Source organism: Stenella coeruleoalba (genome assembly GCF_951394435.1).
Source record: "Stenella coeruleoalba genome assembly, chromosome: 17".
NCBI classification, from domain to species: Eukaryota; Metazoa; Chordata; class Mammalia; order Artiodactyla; family Delphinidae; genus Stenella; species Stenella coeruleoalba.
Window position 1 is genome coordinate 65405829 of NC_137163.1, and position 15992 is coordinate 65421820.

Below are 15992 nucleotides of genomic sequence, written 5' to 3' on the forward strand. Positions count from 1 at the left end.
AGCCAAAAGCATCTTCTTACATATACACCAATGAAAAGGTATAAGAGCAGAGAAAATTTCCTGCAAATAGAATAAATCTTAAAATATGCATAAAAATAAAATAAAGTATCAGCCATAGGCCTCAAATTTCTTAAGAGTTTCCAGATCTCAACCAGTTTCTGGAAGGTTACAGTATGATGCAGGTGGATTTTTGTAAGCGAAAGAGTGGGGAATTATTGTAGAAGCCCACCAGCAGACCCAATCCACAGAGGAAAGGAGGGGCATAGAAAGAGCTAAACCAACCAATCAAATTCAAAAGCACAGCTTTTCTTGTGGGGAGCCGGGGAAGCTCCACATTTCTTATTTAAATAAAACGTCAACATTCTCTGCCTCAGGGTTTGCTCCTAAGTTCCTGTATTTCAATGCTTAGCAACCCCAAACATGGGTTAGCCAAGCCCAGGAGATCACAGAAGTGAGTACAGCAAATAGCCCCATCAAGGTCGCAGTGGAGAGCACTCAACATAAGATGCCTATTAAAAATGTCTGCTCCAAGTATGAAACCCAGGGACCACGTTCAAAGCACCCATCCTAGTAGCCATGCTTGACCTTTCGGATGGTATACACAAAATGCTGAGTTGGAGAACTGTCAGAAGGAAGGAAGAGATGAGATAATAGCTGAGAGAAAATTTTAAATGGGTTCCAACCCAGCCAAAGCTATCAGGTTTCTCTGAAATGGCATGTGACTTCACTGGAGTATCAAATTACTTAGGTACTTGCCATTTGTCTGGAAGGAGATTCCATGTAGGGGGATTGCCATCTGCTGGTGGCTCTCTTCTTAGGGACAGAGACCCTTGAAATTTAGGGACTGTGCCTTACCCCCCACCCACAGGCAATTATTTAGCCAGTGGTAGTTTCTTTTTCATGATTAAAAATAGACTGTCTTCTCTGTGGATTAGAGGGATAAAAAATTCTCCAGAGGAAGCTGAACAGGGTATCTCAAAATACAAATAGAAAAGAAACAAAATAGATGACAAACACATTTTGCAGGAATATCAGTTTTTGTCCAAGTGGTCACACTAAAATCCTACAGATAAAATAGTCTTCATGTTTAAGCAAGTACTAACAAAATTTTATAAAAGGGATGATGACTCCTATTCCTGGGAAAAGTAGACATAAATGCAGTACATTGGTTCATCTGAGCATATATTTAAAGACCAAGTCCTAAAATCTCCTGAGAGCCCTAATCTCTCAGGGAATATATTTTCCATGTGGTATATAAAAAGAAAAGAGACAGCAACACTAGCTTCCAAGCACAAAGCTGTAAATTTAGCCTTCAAAACAGAGGTTAAAATTCCCTTTTTTAGTGACATTCCTTGGAAGCATACTTCTTTATATTGTAGGTAGAGCTGTGCAGGCAAAATTTAGTCCTTCAGGACACAGAATATGGGTTTTAGACTATGAAATTTCTCTCACTATCTGCCCAGTGTATCTTCAAGTCATAGGATTTAATGAATATGGAATTAGGTCATATTTTTTCACCCACATTTCATTCTTCAGAGCAACACTCTTCTCTTTGAGAATATTGCAGGACCTCTATATCAGGAAATAGCCTTTCAGAATATAGCAGTTTGTGCTTTTTTCTTTAATGTACAGTAGCAGGAGGGGAAAAAATTAAATAATAAGCAGCCTTTAAAAGGGAGGAACTCCTGACACATGCTACAACGTGGATAAACCTTAAGGGCATTATGGTAAGTGAAATAAGCCAGTTATAACAATGCAAATACTGTATGATTCCACTTATATGAGGTTTCAAATGTACAGTCAAATTCATAGAAACAGAAAGTAGAAAGGTGGTGGCCAAGAGCTTGGGGGCAGGGGGAATTAGAATTTAATGGGTATAGACTTTGATTTTTGCAAGATGAAAATGTTCTGGAGATCTTTTTCACAACAATGTGAATATACTTAATATTACTGAACTGTACACTTAAAATGGTTAAGCTGGTAAATTTTATGTCATATGTTTTATCGCAATAAAAAAGGATAAGCAAAAATATTAGAGGCTGAAAATATGATCTATAAGGTGAAGGTTAAAGGATTTGCTGTCACGGTATTTAGTCTAGCAGCAAGGAGTATACAAGGTCGCTTAATCACATGGATTTGAAAATGTCTCATAAAGAGCAAACCCTTCAGCTGTTTTCCCTACCTTTGCAGAGGACATAATGAAGAGACAAACTAAAACCACACAGCGGCAGCAGCAGGATGTAGCAGAAAGAACAGCCAAACTTAGAGTCAGAAACTTCACTCTACTTCTAACTATGTGACCTGGACAAATTAATATCAGAGAGGGAACACCATATCTTTGAGGTCACATGGGCTTCAAGGAAAGATGTGACTGCTTTTGACTCCTGGGTTGTTTGGTTTTGTTCACTGAATGCATGAATTTGAACCAATTACTTAAAGTCCCTGAACGTCAGTGTTCTCATTTGTAATGTAGGGATAATCATAACTATCTGGCAGGTTGTCATGAGGCTATGAAATGAAAAAATGATGGAAATACATTTAACAGAATGACTGATACAAGGTATTCAGTAAGTGCTTGTTTCCTGAATAAAAAATACTGGTACAAAAAAAGTTTATAGCAACTTTATTTGTAATAACTAAGGGCTGGAAAAAACCAAGTATCCATCAATAGGAGAATGCATGTAAAAAAAAAAACCTGTAGTGTATGTATACAATGGAATACTGGTCAGAAATAAAAGGAAAAAACTACTGATACAGGCAACAAGACTGATGAATCTCAAAATAGTGTGCTGAGTAAAAGACACCAGTCACAAAGAAGTACATAGTGTACTTCCATTTATATGAAGTTCTACCACAGGAAAACTAATCTTAAAAAAAAAAGGAACAGTGGTTACCTCTTGGTGCGGAACAGGGATTCACTGGGAAGGGACAGGACAGAAACTTCTAGAGTGACAGTAATGCTCTATATCTGAGGGGAGTTTAGGTTACACTGGTGTATTCACTTATCAAAATTCAGCAAATGTTCAATTAAGATTTCTGCCTTTTTTGGTGAAAATTTTACCTAAAAACATGAAACAAATATTGAACTCTACTTATAAATTATACATGCTGAAGTGGTGAAGGAGAAGTATACTGATGTCGACAATTTACTTTGAAATGTACCAAAAAATAAGATGGATAAAGAAATGAATAGATACAGGACAACTGTACCAAAATGTTAATAGTAGAATCTGCGTGGTAAGTACATGGGTATTCACTGTAAAATTCTTTCTACTTTTCTGTATGTTTAAATTATCCATAATAAAATGTTTTCTTTAAATTAATGGATAAAATAGAATAAAATAAAATAAAATATTAGAAGTGAAAAGAATCTTTGAGGTCAGCTATTCTAAAGTTACATCTAATGCAAGAATCTCCTCTACAAGCTCCCAAAACAAGTAGATTGTGCCAGCCTCCATTTGTTTATGCACAGTGGCTGGAAGATCACTATATCCCAAGGCAGACTACTGCATCTTTGAACATGGCTAAAAATAGTTTGTTAACTTACATTTAGACTATACTTAAGCAGGGAATGCAGAAGGGATAGCATGATTTTGAATATGAAGTATAATCCAAGGAATTAGAAACCTGGGATTTGGTGTGATATCTCTCCTCTTCCTAAATCCTTATCCCCGTTGGCTGACTACTACTTGTTTGCGCATGGTCAACTTAATTAACCTACCTGGTCTACATTAATGAATGGTCATTCATTCATTCAATAAACGATTATTGAGCCCATACTATATTTCTTAAAACCTTAGTACCTGAATGCCTGAAAGCAAAGAATTGAACCAGGTGACGCTGAGATCCCTGTCCACTCTAAAACCTACGGTTCTGGGTGAAGAATCAAAGAATGAGCCAATTGATCTGTCCCATATATCTAACCAATTGAAAAAGAAAAGAAAACACTTATTTCTTAGTGGAAGGGGCTTTATTTTAATCATATATAATTGTCTTGTTTCTTTTCCTTTTGAAAATAAAGACTAGATTACACATTTAGATTTTCTTATATAAACGTCATTTTTGATAAAGATAATTTTCCAAGCTATGGCCTCTTTTCTGAAAAAATCATCTTTTGAGCTGCCCCTCCCAACCTGAAGAAGCAAGCGTCTTCCTTATTAGACCATAGCTCCTCCTCGTGGTTGACAGCTGTAAGAGCCTTAAATTCAAACTGCAGAAACAGTTAAAAAAGGAGAAACAAAATGATGTGATCATATTAGGATTAGCTCTTAGGTGAAAAGCAACAGCCTGACTTTGTTTAACTCCATTTCCCTGTATTCTCACTCATTCATCTGATCAATTAATCCAACTCAACGATCATACCTGGGAGAGAATCCAGAGCACAATATTGTCTCAGGATCTTTCTTGAATGTGTGGTAGTTTAAAGTAGCATATGTTTTGCTTCCTCAAATTGAGTCCTAAACAATAAATTCACCAGTTTTGCTTTGCTTTGGTCTGTGCTAAATCCAGACAATAGCATGGTAAATTATAGACTCTGCTTCATTTTGTAACAGTTCCTATCCTACTCAACATAATTCTTATCAATGGCTTGAACGAACATATAGAAGGATTTCTTATCAAATTTGTGAATAACATTCAGATGGAAGGAGAGTTAAAATAACTAGGTGATCAAACCACAATCCCCCCAAAATTAACAAGCCGAAAAATTATGTGAAGCTAACAAGATCGATTTTTAAGTGAAAAATTTACCTCAAAAATTTAAATGTAAAGTATAATGGGGCAAAATACAAAGCCTTGCATTAAAATTTTTCAGAAAATAAACTGAAACAAGATAGGAAAATCATAGATTAGCGACAGCACATATAAAAATTAACATTATGAGTTGGTTATTCAAAAGCTAATATGAATTTGGACTACATTAAAATAAATGGAAGCAACCTAAATGTCCACCAGCAGAGAAATGATAAACAGAGTTATAGTTATTATAATAGAATACAATGTAACAATGAAAATGAATGAACTAAAGTGTCATATATCAACCTAATTGAATCTCACAAACGTAACAGTGAGTTGCAGAACAATATATACATATGAACATTTTTATAAAAGTTCAAAATTTTTAATGCAAAATGATATTATATATTGCTTAGAAATACATAAGTATATAATTTTTAAAAAGACAGAAATACATGATTACTTTGGGGAAGTGAGCTCATTTGGGGGAACTATGCAGAGAGTTTCAACTGTAATTTGGTGATATGCCATATTTTTAATCTGGTGGTGAGTCTGCGGATACGCATTGCATTATTCTTTAAATCGTTTGTATGTCTTAAGTATTATATGATTTTTTTCTTATATTTAGATTGCACTTTGAGAAGCAGTGAAAAGATAAACATTGGATTCCCCTCACGGGGCTTACATTCTAGTGGAGGAGATGAAGAGTAAGCACATAAATAATTACAGAGCATGGTAAGTGCTACTAAGGGTTTGTTCAGCAGTTCTACAACTTGCCAGTTCTGTGACCTTGAGCAAGTTATTAACCTCCCTAAATCTCATTTATAAAGCAGAGATAAAAGTATACCTTACTCACAAGATGATTTTGAGGATGAAATAAGTTAACTGTCTAGCACACAGGAACACTGTATAGGGGTTATCTAGTAATATTAATATGAATAATCCAGTGATTACACAGCATTCCAAGTTTATATACATATATATAAATATGTATGTTTCACATTAAACACGCTGCTACAACTAAACTTCCTCAGCAGAATTCCTTTTTAATGTCAACCATGTAAGTAAAGACTTCCCCGCTCAATCATCTTTTGTCTGTGTTGTGGGAATTCAGCCCTTTTCATCTTTTTTATAAATCTTTTCTCCCACTCCAAGATCAATTTGTGGCTGTTTTTGCCAAGTACTTTCCATTTCTCTTTTCTTTTACTTTTCTCCAAAAGAGAAAAAAATTCAATGTCCGGGTCCCAGGAATGTCCAGGCCCAGTTGTTTGTGGAAATTTGAAGACCAAGAGGGTTTGAGAACTGTAGGTCTGTATGCCCTCATCTAGTCTGGAACAATAATGCAAATGTGATACTCTATAAGAATGAGCTCACAGAAGAGTGGGGCAATGTATTCATTTATAGAAAGGAAATTGCACTCAGGATACCTGCTTTCTAGATCAGTGAATAGATGGCTATCAAGCTAAAGTAAACCTCTTAAAAGTTAACTTTTATGTGTAAGTCAAGCTGTGCAGAATGACCCTGAGATGGAATTAGGTTTATGGGATGGGAACCAAGAAGTGCATTTACAGCTGCTCATTCACATAAGAAAAACTGCTTCTAGGATCATAACAGGTGAAAAGAATTTCAGTCATCCCTGCCAGGGAGGTGGTAGGATGCAGCAGGGAAATACCCGGGTTTCAAGCATGGATATTTCCTAGGTGTGAGGCCTTGGGCAAGTTAGGTAATCTGTCTAAGTTTGTTCGTTACCAGTAAAGTGGAAAACTTAATCATAATATCAACCTTATATACTATTTTGAAAATTAAAGGAGATAATGATTATGTAAAGCATCCTGTGACTAAACATTTATAAGAGCCAAAAATCAGCTTCATTTTTGGAAAGAAAGGAAAAGAAGTCTGATTAATTTGGCAAAAATGAGCACTAATTGCTACAGAAGTAAAAAGGCAGAGCCTTACCGAAAGATGATTTAAAAGAAAAAAATGACAGTTTCTAACATGGAAATGAGATTAATGAAAAGAAGTCTTTACTAATAGGAAATTATATAGTTCCTGCCAAAGGGAATATTAAAACAAATTAAAGGTTACTTTAATCAAGGTAGAGGCTCAAATGTAAATATTTTAAATATAAATATTAGCTCAACAAATGTTTCCTTTCCTCTTCTCTAGCAAGGTATCTGGAACAGTAAAAATTTGGAATTTTAAAATCCAAAGAAGTTAAGTCCTTAAAAAGTTACTCGGTAGATTATTCAAGTCCAGACTCTGCCATTTATTAGTTGCATAACCTTAGAAAAGCCAACCATTTCTGAGATATGGAAATATAATAATGTAATAATACCCATCTTATTCTATTTCATAAAGTTGTCATGAAGAGTGAAATAAAATTACAAAATGCATGTTAGAAGTGTTTTGTAAACTATAATGTGCTATATCAACATAAACTGGGTATCTAATTGGTTTATATAAATATAAATTTATATTTAGTAGGAAATGTTTGCTATGATGACTGATGATAAGTTTTAATTACAGTAAGAGTAAGTGACTTCCTAAGCTCACAGAAATAAATGACTCCAAGTCCTTGAAACTGATGAGCAAACAATTCTCTATACTACTCTAATCAGGACTTAGTCTGAACCAGCAGGTTTCATAAATCTTAAGAATGGTAGATTTTCAGTGGAAGAAATCACAAACGAAAAAGATCAACAGATTTCACAATAGAAGCACAAAATTTCCATATACATGAAACATAAAATTAAAAGGAAGAAATATTTATAACAAATATGACACAGGGCTAATATCCTTAAACAAAGGCCTCATAAAAATAGATGAGCAAAACAATCAGACTGCAAAGAAAAACAGAACAACGACCTTTTACAAATAAATAAACTCATTTTAAATTCAACCTATTCAATCATCAAGGAAATGAAAATTAAAGCCATAATGTGGTATCATGTTTGAGCATTACTTAGCAAAGATTCAAAATTACATATAATGGTGTGTTGGTACAGGTGAAATGGAAACTTGCACAGGTACGTAGGGAACATAAATTAGTAGAATCTTTTTAGAAAAGCAGTTCAGTAATACCTATGAAGAGGCTTAGAAATAAACTCCTTGGTCCAAAAATTCTACTTCCTAACCCAGAGATCAGTCCTAAGGACCCCCAGAAATTCCTGGAAATTAAAGTATGCAATAACAAACAACAATAGTAGTTGTAGCCAGCACTTAACTAGTTTTCATTGTTTGAAGTGACTTACTTTTATTTTCTTGTTTAATCTATACAGAAGCCCTATTATTTTCTTATCCCAAATAAGATATTGAGGCAGAGTAAGATTAAGTAATTTACGAAACGTCACACATTTGGTAAGTAGAAGAGCTAGGATTTAGTTCACACTTGGACAATAAATTCCTCTCTTTTTATTTAAAAGCCAAACCACAACTCAAGAATTCGTGACAATAAATGCCAAAGAAATATCATATGTGCCATTTATTTTGTTGGTAAAAGTTATGGTGGTCTTCAATAGGAGAATTTCTCCTTCTTGGATAGAAACAGATTGAATTTCATTGGCAATGAAAACAGTTTATTTCTTCTAAAAGGTGATAACTGAAAATTATCCTTCCTCGGGGAAGTAACAGGTAGAGATGGAAAAATTAATGCATGTAAAGATCTTAGAATAGGAACTTGGACTTCACGCTCAGGACTCTTTAGTGACCCAATGGGTAATATAATTAAGGATAATTTAACCATGATGGTTGTTATATACTCTATTCTCCTAACCACTATCCCCAGCGGCCACCAGTCCTCCCTACACATTAAATCAAATGTTTAGGTAGTCAACCCAAAGGCCCCACCCAAACTGAAAGCTCTTGTCCCAATCTCCATACAGTGTCCCCACTACTCCATTCTTCCTTATATATACATAAGCTACAGAAGGGAGACAATTCGTGTGTTCGTATAGCTGTGAACTAAGGGATATAGAAATTGCTGATTTCACAGTAAAATGCATCTAAAAATGCAAATCTTCTTGGAATTTACTTTTTTATTCTCAGAAAACTTTTCATTAATCTTCATCTTCTTTGAAGATGGAAGACTCCAGCACAAAACAAAGGGTGCTGTTTGCAATCCTTAAAATAGGAGCAAACTTGATCAATTCTTTCAAAAATTGCCACACAACTAAGGAAAAATGCCAAATGGCCACGTTGAAACAAAACCCTAACTTTGTTCAGCCAATTGCTCCCATCTCACATATTATAAAGTGTCTTTCATGATGTCTGCACTCATGCTTTATAACATTGTTAATAAAAAAATTCCTGTGCAAAAAGCCTTATAAAAGCATAAAGTGATTTTATTTATAAATAAGGTATTCACTGGATTTATAAAAAATATTAAAATGGGATCACAGAATTTGACATTTTAATAGATAATCTACTGTGACAAAAATGGAAGGTTCAGTTTAAATTCCAGATTAACTATGAATTAAGCAATTTTATTTTACTTCCTTAAAACCTTCCTCTCTTGGTATATATTCATACATATTAACAATTTGAAAATGAACTCCTTTTTTTCCAATAAATACATTAATAAGCAGTGCTGACATTTCTGTGGACTTTGCTTAAACTGTCGGAGATTTTTGGCATTTGCAAAAGGTCTAATTGTAGTGTATGTGGAGGCCAAGGAATGAACTTCTTTGCTTTAAAAGAAGTATCCGTGACTGCTAAAGTGACATGTGAAAATATGCTACAAACTAGATAGATGGCCTGAGGAATATTTCCAATGTCTCACAATATAGCTAACAGATTTTTTTCAACATCACAGGATCTCCAAATGTCCTTCTTACTCTTCTAATTAAATGAGTTACCATATGTAAAATGCCTACGCACAACTGTCTCTCAGATATTAGTTCTCTTCTCTCTACATACGTCTGGAGAAGGGCAGGATGGAAGTTAAAAAGAGTACTGGATAATCTGGATAATCTTGGGTCTTAATTTTTGGTAACCACATTCACATCCAGACTTGACTGATGTTTGTTTGTGTCATACTATTTTTCTTTTCTGCCTATCAGTTTCTAAGAACTAAATTTTATAACTATTTATGCACACAAACAACACAAATCATATATATACACACATATATGTATTTATGTGTATATGTATGTATAAATATAGTTTTTAATCATGGAATAAATATTCCATCAAAGAGACTTTTATGTTCCACAGAGGCAGTTCTCAAATGACTTTCATGGTATCATGTTAAAAACCAGAACACGGTCCATTTTTACAGTAGATTTACTCAATCACAGTTACTAATCAGATTAGCACCGCTTTTATGTCCAACAAATTTTAAAAGTTGAGGGATCATTAGAGAAGCTACATATTATGAGCCTGTAGACTGCATTGTGTTTTACTTGTTAACCTCTTTTTTTTTAATGGTCTCAAAAAAAAGCTTCAAGGAATTATTTTGCTTCTTAAACTACACTTAGAATAGGATACAAATGTATCACTACAAACTTATTCATTTTAGTGTTACAACATGAGCACTTTTATTTTAAAAGAAATTAATAATCCTTTACTTATATCAACATATTAAACAGCTAAGTTCCATTTCTACTTATAAAATATTTGAGACTAGAACAGCAACGTTACCTGAAGAGTTTATCAAATTAGCTATAACAGAAAAAGATCTTCTCTATATGTATGGGCAATAGAAAGCCTGCAAAATCAACCAGCCTGAGCTATCATAATTCTTAAAGGAAATAACATAAATCAATATAAAAGACTTTATATGGGTAGAAGAAAGCAGGTTTCCATGCCTCTAAATTTCTCATAATTTAAATATAAGAACGATTTAAGCCATTTTGTCTGACTTAAATTAGGCTAAACTGATATCTTCTAACCAAAAAAACAAAAAGGCAAAATTTTTGTTATCTAATTATATTGTTGGATGAAGAATGCTCAACAATGAAAAAAAATAGTAAACAAACCAAAAGAAGTCAGTGTTTGATTCTGTTAATAATAGAAGACAAATAGACCTTTTACAAAGCTCTGATACAACACAAAACTGATGAGTCCAAATTTCATCTGATTTCTGCAGTCCACACTCAGTTTTGACTCAAGACTCAGTCAAAACTTGGGAAATGAGAATAAAATTTAACATCTGAGCATTTATTATACAAATGCCTGAGCCCAACACACAGCTAATAGTCTTCCCTTAGAAAACAAAGACCAAAACAAGCTGTGATAGAAACTCACTTTTATCAACATACATTTATCTACCATTCTGAGGTCAATTTTTTCCTGATGAATTATTTATTCTACTACATCCTCTAATTTAAAAGTCAATTACAAGATAAATTATATATATATATATATATATATATCTCCAAAAGAACAAACTGGACCTTTCTGAAGGAAGTATAATTCATTTTTAAGTCTTTTTGCAGCAAATTCCATTTTCTAGCATGGTCATTGCAGGAGAGGAGGAAAGAGGAAGGAAGTGGGTAGTTAATAGAGCGTGTCCATAGATCCCACAAATGAATGATCAATTTTCAAAGGATCCTTAACTTTCCAGGTGTCTAGTAGATTTCCCCATGGCTTATCTATTAAAATTCTAGAGGACAGCAATGACATTCACAGACATGGCAGTGCAATTTCTTTGGGAGACACAGAAGTGACTGAATCTTCAACAAAAGAAGCTCTTCAGGGTGGTCCCATGAAAGAACTATAGAAACTTGGTATTTTCAGAAGCTGAAGACAGAACCAGTAAGTCAGTCTTCAAGGAAATGTGCTTTTTACTAGAACCTGAAGATAATTTTTTCAAGGTAAGATATCTTGTCAGGATTCTGTGAGAGACTTATATGAATTTAAAACATTCTATTCCAGGAAAACTTTGAGGGAAGGCATAAAAGGAAGAAATAAATCTCCCAGGCAAGGGACTCAGAGAAGAATGCCAGCTAACAAATTTTCAAGGTATCTGAGCAGGCCACTCAATAAGGTAAGGATAAGATAGTCGACCAAGTCCAGCTGAGAACTCCAGCAGGAAAAAGCCTGAGGTTATGATCAGTAATGGAGTGGGTCAAGGTGGGAGGGGTACACGGGAAGAGCTATAGAGTAACAATTTATCATTCACCAGATAACTCAGAGGAAAGAGAACTTAGAAAAACTTCAAAGATCAGAACTCCATGTTTCAGAGAGCCACAAAAAGAAGAACTCAGAGAATCATGATGAATGTGGAACTTGATTCAACTCAAAATTAAATCTTCTTGCCACTGAAACCATGCATACTGAACATTTTAATCTTCCTTTGAGGGTTGAGAAAGCAGTGATATCTTGCAGGACCTCTGTAATTATGATTAACATCTCTATTAATACTAGTTAGTATTTGTTGCCCTAATGAGTCCTCGTACCTGAGAGTTACGTCTCTCAAGAAGTGCTTCTTTCATTTAAATCAAGCCCGCCAAAATCTAAGACCACACACCACAATTCAAGACTATAAAACAGCTTTCTTCATGTAATCATAGATATTCACCAGACACCATTTTTTGTCCTTCCTAATATTCTAAGGTATAAATGTCTGCCCATGGCTACTATATAGAATGAGAGAGAGAATGAGAATATATAACTTTATTTAGACTTGGTGCTCAATTTCTTTTGGTTCTTGGTATGTAGTTGGCAAGAGGATATGATCATCTTAACAGAAGATTTTCAAATCTACATAGTCCTCATCTTGGTCTTTTACATAGGCCGATTTGGGGGCGGGGGGGGCATCTATCTGAACTCCTGAAGCAATAAAAGGCATTGCTCAAGGTGGTTGTTATGAACCAAATTGTGTCCTCCCAAAATTCATATGTTAAAGTCCTCATCCCCCATACCCCAAACTGTATTGGGCCTTTAAAGAGGTAGCTAAGGTAAAATGAGATCATAGGAGTCGGCACTAATCCAATATGACTGGTGTCCTTATAAGAAGGAAAGATTAGCATACAAACAACATACATGCACACCAAGGGAGGACCATGTGAGGACACAGCCAGAAGGCGGCCATCTGCAAGGTAAGGAGACAAGCTTCAGAAGAAACCAAATATGCCGACACCTGAATCATGGATTTCTAGCCTCCAAAGCTGTGAGAAAATAAATTTCTGTTGTTTAAACCACTCAGTTTGTGGTATTTTGTTATGGCAGCCTTAACAAACTAAGACAATGCTAATGAAAAAATTTGAGAATAAAATTATTAAGCTAGGAAACAGAGAGCCAAATAAGAAGGGTTAGCCCTAAATAAAGGACAGAGCTATAAAACCTAATGAAAAAAAGAGAAAAGCAGGCATAGGCCTTAACTTCTCCAGATTCTAGACTGAAAACAAAAATCTTGTCCTTATAGTTGTGCTAAAAACAACATATAAGTGTTGTGTACTTGCTATGTGCCAGACACCATGCTGACATTTAAAACAGGAAAAAAATAGGGGATAAAATTAACGAAGTATTCAGATATTCCTTCTCTAAAATACACCATGGCTGGAAATGGTCTCTTTTTTCCTAAATGAAAATGATCTTTTGTATTTCTTTAGTCACTATCTCAGAGTCATAGTGTATATAAGCTCATTTTTTCCAGTATTCTCTGCAGTATTATATTTAATCCAATCTACCTCTAAAAATATTGTGCTCTAAATTTTTTCATTAAAAAAATTTTCAAACAACTACGAATTATTTTGATAATATATTCTAGTAATTCACAATTCCACGGCAAGAAATTCTTGCTATAGAAACTGGATTTCAAGTTCTTGGAGAATGGAGACTTTATTTCTATTTTAGGCAAAGTAGTGAGATGGGCAAAGTTGATTTTCAGCATTGCTAGTGCCCTTCCTTCAGCATCACCCCAAGTCCTTCATATAAACCCCTGTCCACTTGGCCAAGGACTCAACCTTTCTCCGCATCGCCGTCCAAAACTTCTTTCAAGGGACAATCTCATAAACCTACCTCACTGAGCTACGAAAATATTTTAAAATACTAAATAAAAATATCTCACCCAAGCACAAGAATCTTTTCCCAGCAGCAATCTTCTCTTACAAGAAATTCTAGTCCCCTGTACACTTTTTATTAGCAACCATTTTTTAGAATTGGATTTCCCGAATACTTAGATTATGAATCATTCCCATCAGTGATAAGTAGAAAAAGAAGGAACCAGTGATTAGGAATAGAAAAGATTGAGTGGATGGCAGAGCAGGTATAGAACTTTTTGCACTGACCCCTCTCCAGAGATAAAGGCAGCTGAGGAAAAGTACCCTTGAGCTTTGAAACTGCACTCTACTTCTGTCAGGAGGGAGGAATTTGAGTTACACATAAGAGCTGGTGGTGTGTTTTCATGCAAATTGCAGTGATTAGAGCCAAGGTATAGAATCTTTAATTTGATCCATAATTTAGGAAATATCTATTTAGTTAGGTCAAATATGTAAGATAAAGGCTACCCAAAGTTTGATAAATGTCAAGTCTCTACGTTATGCTGCATTTCTGGGACCACTGTCTGGGAAACTGGAGTGAACAATTCTGGATCCAGACAGGGCATCAGACACAAAAGAAACAGCCCTTTAGTATATGTGTTATCTCCTATAAGGCAAATTGAATATTCTTTTACCTCTCGTTGAAACTCTAGCTGATAGAGATCCTGAAAATGTTCCAGCAGCAAGCAGTGACTGATGGAATTAATTGTAAAGCATCCATTATTCATATCAAAGGGTTGAAACGCTGACTGTTCTCTTTATTTCATGTACTAAAAACTTCAATCTTTCTAATTCAATTTATCTGGTAATGTCTTATGTTCTTTAAGTGTGAATTTTCCTGTCAAAGAGATTTTCAGGAACTTGGCCCTCTCAATGTGTGTATTGGGGGGGTGCGTGTGTGTGGGAGTGCGTGTGTGTGTTTTGGGACTGTGGGGTGGATGGGGGGGTCTACTCTGTTTGCATTTTAAGAGTAGGTAAAATCTTAAGTCTGGGGTGGGGAGCAGGGATGAATGGAAACAAGTCATGTTTGCTGCTAAAGCTAAACTTCCTACTCAGAACCAACCACTGAGTACTGAAAGTGCTCATTTCACTGTCCTGGGCGGTCCTTAAGTTAAAGCGATTATCTAACCTATATTCCTGCTGCCAGAATTTTAATCTATTCCTCTTTTCTTTTCTTAATATAAATTATTATATTATTTATTACTAAATTAATTATTATAAAAATATAATCACTAAATTATGTTCCTAACTTTTGAGGCAAATTTAAATAGTGTAATAGCTTGGGGGAAACTAGCAGATTCAAATATAAAGAAAAGAGTCCTTCATCTCCTACTTGTATTACTCATGGCCACAATTATTCCTGTTCTTCCCAAACTATATGAAATAATTTTGACAAGATCTTCTATGACAGTTATGATAAAGGGACAAGACTTATAATTAAACCATTAAAACTGTCCTGATGAAATTTAGAGAAGGAAAATAAGATTGCTTTTAATCAACATACTGTTGCTTGGGGGAAAAAAACATTAAAATGTTACACAATACAGTGAATTAAACTGATTTTTAATCAGGTTGATATATGTTTTCCTTTACAATGAAGTCATGGGTTAAGTCAATTAAATTAATGCATTTATAATCCCGCTTTAATAAATACATACTAACGATATTCTTCCAAGTGTATGGTTTCTATTGGAATTTGTATTTCCTTAGGGGCCTCGGTAGAAGAGACATGACAAGGAAAAGGGTTTTATACGAACCAGCCTTCCTTTCTTTGAAGGCTGGAAGGTCACTTAAAAGACTCTGGGGTTTCTTCTCTACTTTCCTCCAAATCTCATCATAGAGCCTGACACCTGTTCTGTCTGCAAAAAAGTGGGGCCCTAGAGGAATGATTAACTAATGGTTGGAGAATGTCAACATTCTCTTTAATGAACGGAGAGAAAAAAAGCCTTGACAAGGACAATGGTACTTTACATTTGCAAAGAGCTTTACAGGATACAAAGTACCTTCACATCCATTATTTTGATTCTTAAAACAACTCTATGAGCTAGGTAGAGCAGCTGTTATTTCTATTTTACCTAAAGGAAATTAAGGCTCAGAGATGTTAAGAGACTTTCCTAAAGTCCTCAAATTGTTAAGTGACAGAGTCATAATTTGAACCCTTCTTTAAATTCCAGGAACAACACTCTTTTCATCACCACTCAGAAAAAGACTGAATACTAGAAAACCAGTGGATGGCTTCCTGGAAACATAGTCCAGTTTCTCAAAGAAAGAATGGCA

General features: G+C 34.8%; 1 protein-coding gene across 13 annotated transcripts in view; it reads right to left on the minus strand.

The window, feature by feature from the left end:
* Window positions 1-15992, minus strand: part of XKR9 (XK related 9) — a 207568-nt gene that overhangs the window by 109616 nt on the left and 81960 nt on the right. The gene's annotated exons all lie outside the window — the stretch shown is intronic.